Source organism: Gorilla gorilla, chromosome 2 (genome assembly GCF_029281585.2).
Source record: "Gorilla gorilla gorilla isolate KB3781 chromosome 2, NHGRI_mGorGor1-v2.1_pri, whole genome shotgun sequence".
Taxonomy (NCBI): domain Eukaryota; kingdom Metazoa; phylum Chordata; class Mammalia; order Primates; family Hominidae; genus Gorilla; species Gorilla gorilla.
The window spans coordinates 84134254-84150838 of NC_086017.1; the positions used below are offsets into that span (position 1 = coordinate 84134254).

At 36.7% G+C, this 16585-nt stretch overlaps 1 protein-coding gene across 2 annotated transcripts in view; it reads right to left on the reverse strand.

Moving 5' to 3' along the window:
* Positions 1-870: 870 nt before the first annotated feature.
* The window catches only part of CNTN3 (contactin 3), a 383448-nt gene continuing 367733 nt past the window's right edge, over positions 871-16585 (reverse strand). Inside the window, exon 25 of one of the 2 annotated variants that reach the window (XM_063703922.1) lies at positions 871-2196. The gene's annotated coding sequence lies outside the window, so the exon portion shown is untranslated. The remainder of the gene's footprint in view (positions 2197-16585) is intronic. The other variant, XM_063703924.1, reaches the window with a different exon arrangement.

Consider the following 16585-nt stretch of genomic DNA (forward strand, 5'->3'; position numbering starts at 1 on the left):
ATGTAATTATTGTCCTCATGACACAAATAATATGAGGGGCAAATACAGGTTTCCAGGAGAAGGTATAAGAGTGGATTGTTTGAACCACTGAATAATATAGGGAGAAGGAAAGCAGGAAAGAAGAACTTAACATAAGAAACTGCTTTGCATGGTGGAGGAAGAGGGGGCTGTGTGGCTGGAACAGAGTGAGTAAGGAGGAGGGAAGGACATAGAAGCCATCACATTGGTGACCTTGTCAAAGATTTAAAGTTTACATTAAGAATAATAGAAAAGATTTGAAGGGTTACAAGTTAGGTGTGGTATGAGCAGATGTGATTTTTAAGAAGATCTATTTGGCTATGATGTGGAGAATGGATTGGAGAGGACTAACATGGGAGGCACCAAACTATTTCCATATTTCAGGCCAGACATGATGGTGGTTTGCATTAAAATGATGATAGTGAACATGAAAAAATGGGGGCAGATGTGATATCCATTCAGAATGTAAAATCATCAAGATAATTTGGTGGTGAAGTGAAGATGAGGGATGAGATAGAGGGGAATATCAAGGATATGAATGGTGGTTTACATACTCCAAGCACAGGGACAAGGAAGATTATGAGTTCATTTTCAGTTTGAGATTCCTCTGGTCACCTAAAAGAAGGTATCATAGAAATTCAGGTCTTTCTCTCTATAAGTCTGAAGTTCAGAAAAATTGACACAACTTTTAATCATGTTGATCATTAATATCTGTAAAGGCCACATAGTACTACGGTTATGTTAGGCTTTGAAATCAAAGACCAGGGTGGGGGAGGACCAAAAAGACAATAAATCCCCCAAGAAAGGCTGAGCTTTTGAACTAGGCCTGAGAATGGTTTTTTTTTTTTCTTTAATGGTTTTCTGGTTCTAATCCATGAGTATTCACATAATAAACTGATATTATAGTTGTCATGGTCTTTATCTTGAAACTGAAAGAAATAATCATAATAGATTTTCATTTGGCTCTGCCCAGATGACTAACCAGAGACTAGATAAGGAGACTAAACTGAAAGGAATCAATAATCAAAACAAATAGCAGCTAAGTTTTACTCTGAAGACCTCCTCATACATTATATTTTGTTTTTTAAATCTAATTATGTGGCACCCTAGTTAATGATTTCTATTGATTAACCCTATGAGATATAATTCTGATTTTAGCAACAATCAGCTCTATAACAATGTCATATCCTAATGTGTTTGCTCAGAAGGTGTCGTCAGCAGAGCCAGTGAGTCATATCTACAAAACCCACGTTTTTATGGCAGTTTGAAGCTATCAGCAAAATTCCCAGAATATCAACTAGGTACCAGAGAGAATCCATTTCATGCTAAGAAAATTGTTACTTTAAAAATATTTGTATATGGGCCTTGCTTTTCCCTCTACTAGCTTGGGAGATATTCCCTTACTTTTTCCTGTACTAGCTTGGGAGTTATTTTCTCCTTCAGCCAAAGGAAGTATAGCTTCATAGCAAAGTCATATTTGGAAAAGAATATTTTAATGTAAATTGCTAAACTGGCCATGATTAACAAAACATGTTTCTATAATATGGAAGATAATACTCCTTATATTTTAAACCCTGATTGGAAGAACTCATTCTGCCTTATCACTTATAAGACCTACACTTAATAGAGAACTTACCATATGTATTTGTTCGTTCTCACACTGCTAATAAAGACATACTCAAGACTGGATAATTTATAAAGGAAAGAGGTTTAATTGACTCGCAGTTCAGCATGGCTGGGGAGGTCTCAGGAAACTTACAATCATGGCAGAAGGGGAAGCAAACACATCCTTCCTCACATGGTGTCAGGAAGGAGAAGTGCCAAGCAAAAGGGAGAAAAGCCCCTTATAAAACCATCAGATCTTGTGAGAACTCACTCACTATCATGAGAACAGCAACATGGGGGTAACCACCCCATGATTCAATTACCTCCCACCAGGTCCCTCCCATGACATGTGAAGATTATGAGAACTATAACTGAAGAAGAGATTTGGGTGGGGACAAAACCATACCATATCATTCAACCCCTGGCCCCTCCCAAATCTCATGTCCTCACATTTCAAGACCCAATAATGCCTTCCCAACAGACTCCTAAAGTCTTACCTCATTCCAGCATTAACTCAAAAGTCCAAGTCCAAGGTCTCATCTGAGACAAGGCAAGTCCCTTCCACCAATGAGCCTGCCAAATCAAAAGCAAGTTAGTTACTTCCTAGATACAATGGCGGTACAGGCATTGGGTAAATACACCCATTCTTAATGGGAGAAATTGGCCAAAACAAAGGAGCTTAAGGCCCCATGCAAGTCCAAACTCCAATAGGGCAGTCATTAAACCTTAAAGTTCCAAAATGATCTCCTTTGACTCCATGTCTTACATCCAGGTCAGGCTAATGCAAGATGTGGACTCTGATGGCCTTGGGCAGCTCTGTCCCTATGGCTTGGCAGGGTACAACCCCTTCTGTCTGCTTTCACAGCTGGTGTCGAATGTCTGTGACTTTTCCAGGTGCATGGTGCAAGCTATCAGCGGAGCTACTATTCTTGGAACTGGAGGACAGTGGTCCTCTTCTCACAGCTCCACTAGACAGTGCCCCAGTGGGGACTCTATTTGGAGGCTCTGACCCCATGTTTCCCTTCTGCATTGCCTTAGCAGAGATTCTCCATGAGGGCTCTGCCTCTGTAGCAAATTCTGCCTGGACCTCCAGGCATTTCTATACATCCTCTGAAATCTAGGTGGATATTCCCAAACCTCAATTCTTGACTTCTATGCACCCGCAGGCTCAACACCATGTGGAAGCTGCTAAGGCTTGGGGCTTTCACCCTCTGAAGCCATAGCCTGGACTGTACCTTGTCCCCCTTTAGCCATGGCTGGAGCAGCTAGGATGTAGGACACCAAGACACTAGGCTGCACACAGCAGTGGGAGCTCTGGGTCTGGCCCATGAAACTGGTCCTTCCTCCTAAACCTCCAAGCCTGTGATGTCAGGGGCTGCTGGGAAGCTCTCTGACATGCCCTGGAGACATATTCCCCATTGTCTTGGCAATTAACATTGGGCTCCTCATTATTTATGTAAATTTCTGCAGCAGGCTTGAGTTTCTCCCCAGAAAATGTGTTTTTCTTTTCTATCACGTTGTCAGGCTACAAATTTTCCAAACTTTTATGCTCTGTTTCCTCTTGAACACTTTGCTGCTTAGAAATTTCTTCCTCTACATACATTAAATCATCTCTCTGAAGTTCAAAGTTCCACAGATTTCTAGAGCAGGGGCAAAATGGCACCAGTCTCTTTGCACAGAAAGAATGACCTTTAATCCAGTTCCCAACAAGTTCCTCATCTACATCTGAGACATCTAAGCCTGGAATGTATTGTCCATACTACTATCAGGATTTTGGTCAAAGCTATTCAACAAGTCTCTAGGAAGTACCAAAGTTTCCACATCTCAGACTTCTGAGACCCCCAAGTCTTTAGGAAGTTCCAAAATCTCCCACATTTTTCCTATCTTCTTCTAAGTCCTGCAAACTGTTCCAACCTCTGCCTGTTTCCAATTCCAAAGTCAGTTCGACATTTTCAGGTATCTTTACAGCAGCATCCCACTACCTGGTTTACTGTATTAAGTCCATTCTCATACTGCTAATAAAAACATACCTGAGACTGGGTAATTTATAAAGGAAATTGTAAAAGGTTTAATTGGCTCACAGTTGAGCATGGCTAGGGAGGCCTCAGGAAACCTACAATAATTATAGAAGGGGAAGGAAACACATCCTTCTTCACACAGTGGCAGGAAGGTGAAGTGCTGAGCAAAAGAGGAAAAAGCCCCTTATAAAACCTTCAGGTCTCATGAGAAATCACTGACTACCACCAGAACAGCAGCATGGAAGTAATTGCCCCCATGATTCAATTACCTCCCATCGGGTCCCTCCCATGACACATGGGGATTATGGGAACTACAATTCAAGATGAGATTTGGTTGGGGACACAGCTAAACCATATCACCATACATAGTCAGCCCTCCATATTCATGGGTTTTTCATCTATGGACTGAACCAACAGTGGATTTAAAATATTCAAGAAAAAACTTTTGTCTGTATTAAACATGCACAGCCTTTTTATTTCTTGTCATTGTTCCCTAAACAATACAGTATAACAACTGTTTGCATAGCATTACATCATATTAGGTATTATAAGTAATGTAGTGATGATTTAAAATACATGGAATGTTGTACATAGGTTATATGCAAATACTACATCATTTTATATCAGGGACTGGAGCATCAATGGATTTTGTTATCTGAAGGATATTCTGCAACGAATACCCTGAGGATGCTGAGAGACAACTGTACTTAATTTACATTATGATAAATAATTTTCAGTGCATTGTAACTTAACCCTCAGCCACTTTAAGAAGCAGCTGCTATATATATATATATATATATATATGTATGTAAATATAAACTTTTATATTATAAACATATAAGCATATTTATATTAGACACATATAATATATATTTGTTTATTTTAATAGTAAAAAATTGAAGGTTAATTTATACTAAAGTGTAAAGGCCGAGGTCAGCCAGTTGGTAAGCAGCATTTCAGAGACTTGAGCCCTAGAAGGTATGAACCCCAATCCGAACTCTTGACTACTAAAAAATTGATACTTTCTGAATCCTTCTTATCTTTGTAAGATTTCACAATGTTCATGGCATAGTTTAGCCTCAATTAAACTAAAGATTTGAATTAAGAACCCAAACCTCAAAGGTCACCTTCAAAAAAAGCTTTCATGTATGATATTTAGTACTTGGGACACAAGTAGCTTGCTCTCCAAACATAGAATCACTTTTTCAGACTGAATACAACTACTGAGAATCACAGCAGCTTGTTCAGCAGCAGCATCCACTTGCAGTGAAATACTTGTCTTTAAAAATGATCAGTTCTCCCAGGTATCCAGTCCATTTTCCAACTGTAAATTATTTAGAAAGCCATTACCTATGCAGCTCTAATAAATCCTATGGACTATTTCTCATGATATCGTATTTGTATGAGAATGTGAAAATCTCCATCTTCTTCCTCTTTTGAGCCAAAATAAAATACAGCAAAGCTACTGAAAACTTATATTAAAGCACTGGAATTATGTTTCCAAAAATAATTTAAAAATATTCAAATAGAGTCTCTTTGTATGGGAGTGAAACTGATTAACAGCCTAACTTATATTTGTGGGCCAATAGAAATGTCAAACCGATGGCATAAAAGGTTACAAAGTAGGTGTCTACTTATTTTCACGTGAAAATCATACCACTTACTGTGTGTATATTGTTTTAATGCACATCTCTTTCTTAATGAGTTCTGAGTAATAAAAAGAGAATTATATTAGAAATTTCACATGGAATTATGTAATGCAATGAACAGGGCTTGGATAAGATTTCTCTTCTATTGAGGAGACGAAGTGTGTAATTTACTGTAAACCTGGATATTAACAGCTCCTATATCTGGAATGCACAGCCTTAGCTATAAATGAAAATTTCATAGAAAGGTAGTCTAGTTTAAAACATTGTTCTCAGAAGAAGTTGGGAGAAGGGACAATAATATTTTTACTCCGATTTGTGCTTTACCATATGTGGACATGCTAAGGATGGTTGAACATTTTTTAAAATATAAAACAGCAGAGATACACCTAAAGGGCATCATTCGTTCTCCCTAGCACACAGAAATTTCAGCTTCTTCTTGGGAGTCCTTCTCCCCCTTCGTCTTAATCGAGATCCTTATGTTTCAAAGCAGGCATGCCGAAATCACTCAAAAGACCTTCTTTACAATACCCAAGAGAATATTGTCAAGCTAAGTTTTAAAGAGCCTCAAAAGTCCATTCTAGGGACTTAGTTTAACAAAGTCTTTATTATTTACAGCCTTTAGATATCAGGGAGTTTGACAAGTGAAGAGTGTTAAGAAGGAAACCATTTCTCAGATAAATTAGCCAGTGAATCTCAAATATCAGTTCCTGTAAAGAAACCCTGCTATTCTTTTTTTTCCTTTTATTATTATTATTATTATTATTATACTTTAAGTTCTAGGGTACATGCGCACAACGTGCAGGTTTGTTACATATGTATACATGTGCCATGTTGGTGTGCTGCACCCATTAACTCGTCATTTACATTAGGTATATCTCTTAATGCTTTCCCTCCCCCCTTCCCCCTTCCCCCTACCCCACAACAGGCCCCGGTGTGGTGTGTGATGTTCCCCTTCCTGTGTCAAGTGTTCTCATTGTGCAATTCCCACCTATGAGTGAGAACATGCGGTGTTTGGAAACCCTGCTATTCTATCTTGCAGTTCTTTCTAATAAGAAATCAGTTGATTACTTCACTGAAATGAAAACTTATTTACAAAATTTTGAGATTCCTTGAGGGTGCTGTCCTCACTTATTTGTGCAAATAAATGCCATGCATTAGTCTGTTATATTCATTTTCCTACATTCTGTTCTATACTGACATCCTCAGAAACAAAAGGGACTTCAATACTTAAACAGCACTTGGGAGACTTAAATAAGTATATATTCTACAATTCAAAAAATAAACGTCCTTTCAGTTTGCTTCCAAGATCAGCTGATTGGCCTCACTTTCCTCATGATTAACTTTAGGATGGTATGGCTCTTCCTTTCCCTTCTAAAATAATTCAGGCCAAAAGTGATCAGGTAGAGGTGAGCAAGGTTGGGGTCAGAAGTGTGGCAGGCACTGTGGTGACCAGAGAAAAAATGAGGAAGATGTCTTTACCGTCTTCAAGAATAAGTGGTGTGGTGGAGGAGGTAGCCTGGCATGGGGTGTCAGAGTTCAAGCAGGATGCAGAGGCTACCCAGTGTGGGATGTTACAGCCCAAGAAGGGTGTCCATGTGGGAGATGATCTTTCACAGGGTATCTGAGCCTAAGCAATGTGAAGGTGTGTGACTGTGTCACTGTATGTTATCTGACAGATGAGTCTTTATTGAGTCCTTAGATTTTCCTGAGACCTGGTGCAAAATTATGCATCGTAATTTCAAGTGCATAAATTAAAGGCCCAGTTTACCTACCTGAAGACTAGGAGTCATGAACCTAGGAAGGGTAAATACATGGGATAAATTTGACTCATTGACAACAGTGGCAGCAGACCATCTTTACCCTCCATAAAACATAGAGGAGTAAATTACTGTGTCTTATGGGGCTAGCTCAGGGAGAGCAAGAATGGAAATTACAATAAGATAAACCAAAAGATTATTATATGGTGAGCTCTGATAAATTCTTCATATATTTTGTCTCAAGTCTCACAGCAACCCATTGTGGCTACTGGTAATATGGATATCATAAGACCATTTTGCAAATGAATACTGCAAAGCTTAAAGTTTAAATATACTACTTGATGGGGCCTTAGGCAAGTATATTATAAGATTAAAGATCTTTGATTTTGAGTCCATGTTTTCATCTTTTATACTCCCTCCATAAATGAAATAAAAGCAGTCTCCCAGGTATGGTAGCCTCTCTGATGTTGCATTACTCCCAAAGTTTAATGAGTATGTTATAATGCACACTATCTTATTAGTAAAGATTAGCATTCTATATTCTTAGAAAATCGTGAAATGAAATGTTTATGGCTGAAAGATAATTAAACGTTTTCTAAGGTAATGAGTTACTACTTTTATCCCAATGATGACAATTTATACATTTTATAAGTAAGGTGAGTTTAATTGTTCTCTCTGTTGTTTCTGCTGGCTTTCATTATGGTGCCTTGTTTCCTTATAATATGTCTATTGATTTTTAACTATCTGCTTCCCATTTTGCCTGTAAAGTTACATATGGAACTTCTTTGAGGCACTGGAGGAAAGAGAATTCCTCCTGGGGGGATTTGCCATCTAGTTCTGGCAGAAGTCTTACATGCAGAGAAACACTTAACAACATTTACATGTAGAGGAACACTGGAAACACTTAAATCTAAATCTAAACTCATGGTTACAGACCAAAGAGTATGAATTTATGTGGGAAGCTATGCAAATGGCAACATGTGTGCTTATTTATTTTCAGGGGAGGTACTTTACTCCTCCAGTCAGTACCAAGTTTGGAGATAGGTAATTTCCCTATTTTCACTCAGGTACACAGTTATTCCTAATTCACAGTTATACGGAGAGCATAGCACTTTTGAGTCCCCGCTGTTAAGAAAAGAGGAACTCTGCCTTGACTTTCCCACTTTGATTCAGCCTTAGGATTTTTTTTTTAATGTCCCAGCACCCACTCCAATCCCATGAAATGTCAACAAATGATACTTAGTAAAACTAGGATTCTCACGTGCCCTCAAGATAAAAGCTGGCCTTCACTGTTCCTATTATTCTCAGGTTCTTGTTTTCACTCAGCTGTTGGCCTAAGTTTGGTACTTTCTTGTTAGACTACACATACATTTCTTTATTTTTTATTGTTTTCAGCAGAAGGGTTGATCATAACTGCTTGATATAGTTTGGCTGTGTCCCCACCCAAATCTCATCTTGTGTCCCCACCCAAATCTCATCTTGAATCATAGCTCCCACAAGTCCCACATGTTGTGGGAGGAACCTGGTGGGAGGTAATTGAATCATGGGGGTAGGTCTTTCCCATGCTTTTCTCATGGTAGTGAATAAGTCTCATGAAATCTGATGATTTTATAAAGGGAAGTTCCCTTGCACATGCTGTCTTGGCTGCCACCATGTAAGATGTTCCTTTCTTGCCTTCTGCCATATTTGTGGGGTCTCCTCAGCCATGTGGAACTGTGAGTCCATTAAACCTCTTTCCTTTATAAATTACCCAATTGCAGGTATGTCTTTATTAGCATTGTGAGAACAGACTAATACACTGCTTTACTGCCACATTGCTAGAAATGGAATCCACAAGGTAAGTTGAATACTATTTTTTCAGTTATTTAAACTTTTGAGTTTGGTGATATGCATTGCTATTTAATTTGATGAAAAACCTATTACAGATGAAATAGATTATCCTGCCATTTTAAGCTTAAAAAAGAAATCTAACATATTAAGCTCTTCCCCTTTCTTAATGTATTTCTTCTTTTTATTGAATGAAGATCAATAATTCTCTCCTAATATTTTGAAGAGATCATGATTTATTGACAGGCCTACATGGAAACTTACATTTTATGCTAGTTTTGATATGAAAAACTCTGTAAACTTGGAATATCACATAATCCAACTGGATTACACTTACAAGAAATTAATAACCTCAAAAAAGAAGGTTTTGTGTTTCTTATAACTACTTAATCATGGACAGGAACAATACTTGGATGTAAAGATTAACCACGAAGAGCCAGTTTCAGGACTAAAATCTCATTTGTAACCATAAGATCCCTGAGTATGTTGATTTTAAATCAATGCATCACTTCATGACAGATACTCCCCTACTTATAATTCTGGTGTCATTTGGTCTTGTAAGACCTGATCTAAAGTTGGTGATGCTTATTACATTAAAACTTTCCAATGCCACTTGGAAAAAATTAAACTATGTTAGTTAATTAAAATATGCACTATTTAATATGGTGCTTCAAATTATTACAGATACCTGACAGGTATACCAGTTGAACAACTTGTCTTCTGAAATTCAATGAGTGAAGCTGCTGCTTTTTTTAGTTTTATGCATAATTTTGCACTTCATAAAGGAAATACATTGGAATGTAACATGAGATACCCTACAGTTTATTTTCACTTTTACTTGTTTTGCATAAAATATAGGTTTTAAATAAATAATCAAGTCTTCCTGTTTCCATCCTGATGAAAACATGAAACAAATTGCCTCTTGTTTGGTTAAGTCCTGATACAAACTGGAAGGTAAATGCACAAATGTTTGATTATGAATTTACAAAAATGTTGAAGTGGTTCAGTTAAGAGGCTCCATTGATTGGCTTTGTGATGAAACTGACATATTAAACAATCATATAAAAATTTGCTTGAAAATAATGATGTTGACTGGCACAATGTCTGGCATATAATAGCACTAGTATTTAATCAAGCATGTATTGAATAGATCACTAAATGTAAAAACTATATAATGGATTTATGATTTTAAAATGTCTCAATAAATTTCTAATAGCACATTATCCTTAATTCTATTAAATCATCAAACAGCTGATTTAGGTCAGAGCTTTTAGTTCTGTTGATAGACTCAAGAGGACCCTTATGCCCTTGGAAATTGTGTACCAAATTAAATGACTTAAATGTATTTTTCCATCCAGGGAAAAAATCATTGCTTCTATAAGATCCTTAAAGAAGAATAAAGGTTAAATTATACCACTATCTTAAGCAAAAGTAGATTTATTATTTTAGATCAAGGTATTTCTCTAAGCAGTATGTTGTCTTTTCCTACAACAATAAGAAAAGCATACCCTGACAAAGACAAGTCTCAGGATCTCAAAAGAACAAAAGCCTTATTATGCTCAACCATTACACTTCCTGACATAACAAAACCTCGCAGGCGTGTAAACTCCAAAAGGCTAGGACTTTCTTCTGCCTGTTTACTGGCTGTAATTCCCAGCATCCAATGTGACACCTGGCATATAGAAGGTGGTCAACATTTGCTGAGTAAATGAGTTAAAATTAAAATGAACATTGCTGTTTCACAAAATCAAGAGTTAGATTTCTTGGTTATATTTCAACAACTCAGTGATCTATCATTATAAATACTTAATAAATCCAAAGTAGAGAATACCAATTCAATCTCCTCAAAAAATACAACGTTATATAAATTTTAAATTTTATATTAGAATCATTTTACATGCACAGATTTGTGGAAATGCCCATAATGATTACATTCAAAAATATCCAAAGCTATATATATTTTTTTGAGATGGAGTCTCACTCTGCTGCTCAGGCTGGAGTGTAGTGGCAGGATCTTGGCTCACCACAACCTCCACCTCCCAGGTTTAATCAATTCTCTTGCCTCAGCTTCCCGAGTAGCTGGGACTACAGGTATGTGCCACCACACCTGGCTAAATTCTGTATTTTTAGTAGAGATGAGGTTTCACTATGTTGGCCAGGCTGGTCTTGAATTCCTGTCCTTGCCCACCTCAGCCTCCCAAAGTGCTGGGATTACAGGTGTGACCCACCGTGCCTGGCCCAAAAGCTATTTTTTTTTTTTTTTGAGACGCAGTCTCGCTCTGTTGCCTAGGGTGGAGTGCAGTGGTGTGATCTTGGCTCACCGCAACCTCCACCTCCTGAGTTCAAGTGATTCTCCTGACTCAGCCTCCCGAGTAGCTGGGATTACAGGAGCACACCACCACACCTGGCTAATTTTTGTATTTTTAGTAGAGACAGGGTTTCACCACGTTGGTCAAGCTGGTCTCAAACTCCCGACCTCATGATCTGCCTACCTCAGCCTCCTAAAGTGCTGTGATTATAGGCATGAGCTATCGTGCCCAGCCCGAAAGCTATTTTTTCAATAAACTATTATAATTTTTAAAAATCTGACTGGTATATAGGAAAAGTATGAAGAACTTTGACTAAGCAACCCCCTATTTATAACTTCTTTGATATTATATTCAAGTTTGAAATCAAAATTTGAATAATATTCTGATTTGCTCTATTGAATAGTTTCACACATACAAAGTAAAGCTAAAAGAGTTACATATTTATTTTATTCATCCATTAAAAACTTAGTATGTGCTGTGAGCACAATATGTTAGTGAGGAAGATAGAAACTGATGGACCTTACATTCAAGCAGGAAACAATTGAGAAGTCTTGGCTTTTGATTTGTGTTTTTCTTCTAAGAAAATTAAATCAAAATTATTAGGTATTTAAACAGAAAAAAACAAAATCAAGAATTAACAATGATCAGCCGGGCGTGGTGGCTCATGCCTGTAATCCCAGCACATTGGGAGGCCGAGGCAGGTGGGTCACGAGGTCAGGAGTTCAAGACTAGCCTGACCAACATGGTGAAACCCTGTCTCTACTAAAACTACAAAAATTAGCTGGATGTGGTGGCAGGCACCTGTAATCCCAGCTACTTGGGAGGTTGAGGCAGAGAACTGCTTGAACTCGGGAGTTAGAGGTTGCAGTGAGCTGAGATTGTGCCACTGCCTCCAGCCTGGGTGACAGAGCGAGACACCGTCTCAAAAACAAAACAAAACAAAACAAAAGAACTAACAATAACCAATGCATTATTCGTTATTCCATATTGACATACTAATGCAAATTTAAACTTAGAAGGGCACTTAGGGTGATCTAATCCAACATTCATTTGACAGATGGGAAACCTAAGATGGAAGCCGTGAACTGCCTTGTCCAAGGTAAAAGATGTAAGGCATGAAACCAGAAGTCAGGACAGACATACATGTTTTCTGACTGGGACCTCAGAGAATACTTCCCTATAAAAGGAGAATTCATTTGTTCCCCTTGATAGTTAAAAAGTATTAATTACATTAATTCATTAGCTATATTTAAATTCCCATATAAAGAAAAAGACATAATATGCTAAAAACCTCAGAGCAGTCAACTAAAATGTAAGATGTAGGCCTTATGTGTACTGATATTGGATGAATTTTAATAAACTGGGATGCTAGTGGTTCTAAGGAAATCCCTTAATAAAAAACAAACTGTGGAAAATGGCTCGTTGGCTAAAAGGTTGATGGAAATATTTTGGTGCAACCGTTTTGGAGGGTAATTTGGCAACACCTAGACATATTAAATATATCTATTTTTCAAACTTATAATAATCTCATTTCTAGAACACAAACCTACAGACATGCACACAAATGGACCAGGATACTTACAAAAATGATGCTTGTAAGTGGGAGGAGAAAAGGCAAATGACTAGATTTACTAGATTTTTAGGATTATAGAGAAGTAACAATCTGTACATTTTCTATGAATTCCCAGCACCACGGATGCGTCTGATATATAGGGGTGCACAATAACATTTGGTTTAAGTAATTTTTCAAAAGCACAGAAACAGATGTGTGCACACAGAACTTCAGTAAACGTTCTTGATCAATTCGTTCTAGCCTAAGGGTACCTACTTAACCTACTGGGAAGCACTACACTGTAATGATTGAGGGCAGACATTTGTGATGGGCGTCAAAAGCCTACATAAATCTAGATACAGGTTGAGTATCCCTTTATTAGATTCTTGGGACCAGAAGTATTTTGGATTTTTTCAGATTTTGGAATATTCACATATATACAATGAGGTATCTTGGAGATGGTGCACAAGTCAAAACATGAAATTCATATATGTTTTATATATACCTTATACACATGGTCTGAAGGTAATTTTATATAACACTTTAAATAATTTTTTGCATGAAACAACGTTTGTGGCAAGTACGTGTATGAGGAATTTTCTACTTATGGTAGGCACTTGAAAAGTTTTGGATTTTGGAGCATTTTGGATTTCAGATTATTGGATTAGGGATGCTCAAACTGTACTTACCTAGGCTGTAACACTCAACCACTCATGACCTGCTTTCCTTTTGTTTCTTTTTTTAAAGGAGAGATAACATAACCAAACTTACCAGACTCTTTTAAGCTATTATTCTAACATCAGAAACAGAACGGTCATCTCCATAATCATCTGTATATGCACACAAGAGTCACAAACTCAGTTCAAACATCATTATTCTTGTCCATAAAGTGGATAAACTATTGGCTACATTTTGTCAGGCTACAATGGAGCTCAAGGGAAATATTGCCTGTAATAGTCCTTTGTGTTTCACATTATTATAAGGTGGTATTATTTAATAACTACATTTTAACAGAAATCTTGGAAATTTTGAATTGAAGTACATAAGTGATGAATATAATTTGCAGTGGGTTGTGACAGGGCTATTGAAGGACATAAACTTTAGTAATAACCAATCTATTTAATAGAAAATACTAAGATGTCACACATCTACTGTGGAGAAATTCCAAAACTAAAATAATACATAGAATAAAAAGTCAAAATTCCTTCCTTCCCTCCTTAAGTACAGCCATTTATTACATTTCATATATTTTTGAGGCATATACAAACATTGACTAATATTGACTAAATGAATAAGCTAAATTGACTAATATTGGGGTTTAATATGTTAAAAGAGGCAATAGTTCATGTTTTGCTTTGCAAATTGAACCTTCCATAGCCCCTGAAATTATGTGATAAACATCTTGGTTTTCACAAGCTATATTTGTCAACTTGTGTATATTCTTGTAATTATATAGTCTAAAATGAGAAACAGGCTTAAATTTATTTAGATCAGCAATCATCAATTTTTTCTGTAAAGGGCAAGAAAATAAATATTTTTGACTTTGAGGGTCATATGGTCTCTGTTGTAACTAATCAACTCTGTCATTGTAGCACAAAAACAGCTATAAACAATACATAAACAAATGGGCGTGGGTGTGTTTCAATAACACTTCATTTACAAAAACAAGCTGTGGGCCAGACTCCCTGAAGGCTACAGTTTTCTGAGCTTTACTTTAGATCACTGTTTAGCATCCAATGCTAGTGCCATAGTGTAAGCCAGACAGCACTTATATGGATTTTATAACCTTATGCAAACTCATGCAAATGGGAAATTTTATGCACAACTCTTCATTTTTAAAGGTACACAATTGTCAAATGATGAGTTAACCACTGTTGTAGGGCAAATGAAAGGCATCTTGAATACAACTGGTCCCTATGGATAGAATTCTATTAGAGAGAGTGTTACTTTATAAAGAGAAAATGGTGCATTAGTTACTCTTCATTAAATGAAAAAACAAAAGCTGCTCAGGAAATATTAAAGCATGGAGAGACTGAGTGAAAAGAAAAATAGATGAGCTATGGCAGCAAAAAGAACCATTTCAGTGCATTTTATTGATCATTAACCTTTTGCTTTAGGAGGCATTTGAAAACAACAGAGAAGCATGTTATTGGCTTGGCATGAAACTTCTAATGATGCATGAGAATATATGCTCAAAAATGTCAAAGGTCACTAGAGAAATCACATATTGACAGATAAAATGTTTTTGATATTGTGTAATACAGAAGTAAAAGGGCAATCAGCTATGCCTTCTGCTTGCTGGCTTGTGGAAATTTTGCAGTATTTAGTAAAGTTAAAACTGAATGTGACTCAGTATAATGCTGGGCTTCTCCTTTCTAGATAATGATACAAGATAAAACTGATAAAATATCAATGTCTTGGACATATTCTAAATCAAGGATGCATTTAAAAATGTCAAGAATTAACTAAAATGGTTATATTGATGATGGTTCAACTATTTATCAATTATAGACTAATGTCAAAATTGGAGGACCCACTCACTTACAGACAGAGATATATATAAAACATTCCCCTTGTTTTACTCATTCTGTGACTGCAAATGTCTAAAATGTGTCTGTATTAATCTGTTCTCATGCTGCTCAAAAAGACATACCTGAGACTGGGTAATGTATAAAAAAAAAGAGGTTTAATTGACTCACAGGTCAGCATGGCTGGAGAGGCCTCAGGAAACTTACAGTCATGGTAGAAAGGAAAGGAAACATGTCCCTCTTCACCCCCACAATTCAATGACCTCCCACTGGGTCCCTCTGAAGACATGTGGGGATAATGGGAACTATAGTTCAAGATGAGATTTGGGTTGGGACACAGCCAAACCACATCAGTGTCCATGAGTGGTATCTTATCCTAGCTGTTAGAAATATTAGGAGAAATTCACTGGAACCTTTGTTTTTCCCTACAACGAAACATCCTACAAATAAACTTAAGAGGTATTTGAAAAATCTACAACATTTTCTAGGATTACATATCTTTTATACATTGCCAAAAAAAAGCACTGATATGCTAACAATTCTACCACACTTGGAAGTATTATCCACACAAGAACTCGCCTGGATTTCTTAAGCTGCTTTATTTAAAAAATAATTTGATGATATCTTTTAAAATAAACTTAACTTGAAAAATTAAGTTGTATGTGTATATTAATTTAATAAAGATGAAAATTAGCTTTAGACCAAAAATGTTAACTTGCTATAAAGGCAGGATAAATTTCTAGATTTTTGTTTAAAATGGTATACAATCTACATAAAAAGAAGGCAACGTTTATAACTGTGGTATAAACCACAAGACCAAGTATACATTAAAGGGAAATGTCTTTGCGGATTATCCTACAGGGATTTTTTTTTTAATGATCTAAAATGAATTAGCTCATAAGTTTTACTTTGGGCTGCCAAGCAAACACAAAACAAAAACAGGGTAAGTTGGCATACTTTATTTCTGGTTTCTCATTTATTCCCCATTAAATTCATCAATACAAATGTAGGGGAAGAAAGGGGATAATATCTTTTCTCTTCATCATTAGATGGTCATGGCTGACACCTGTATAACAAAAGACAGGTTAACTAGAGAAAGGCGTAATGAGAAAGAGAAAGAGAGAGAAGAGAGAGAAACTGTCACATTTTAGCTTGTTTGCTGAAATCTCCCATCTCCCCTGACTTTCCTCCCATTGCCATTATTAATCCACTTCTGTTTATATTCTTCAATAGTCTATAGTTATTCAACTAATTTTGTGGTCATTTGTTTAATGACTGTTACTTATGGAATGGAAGCTCCATGAAGACAGAAATACAATTTT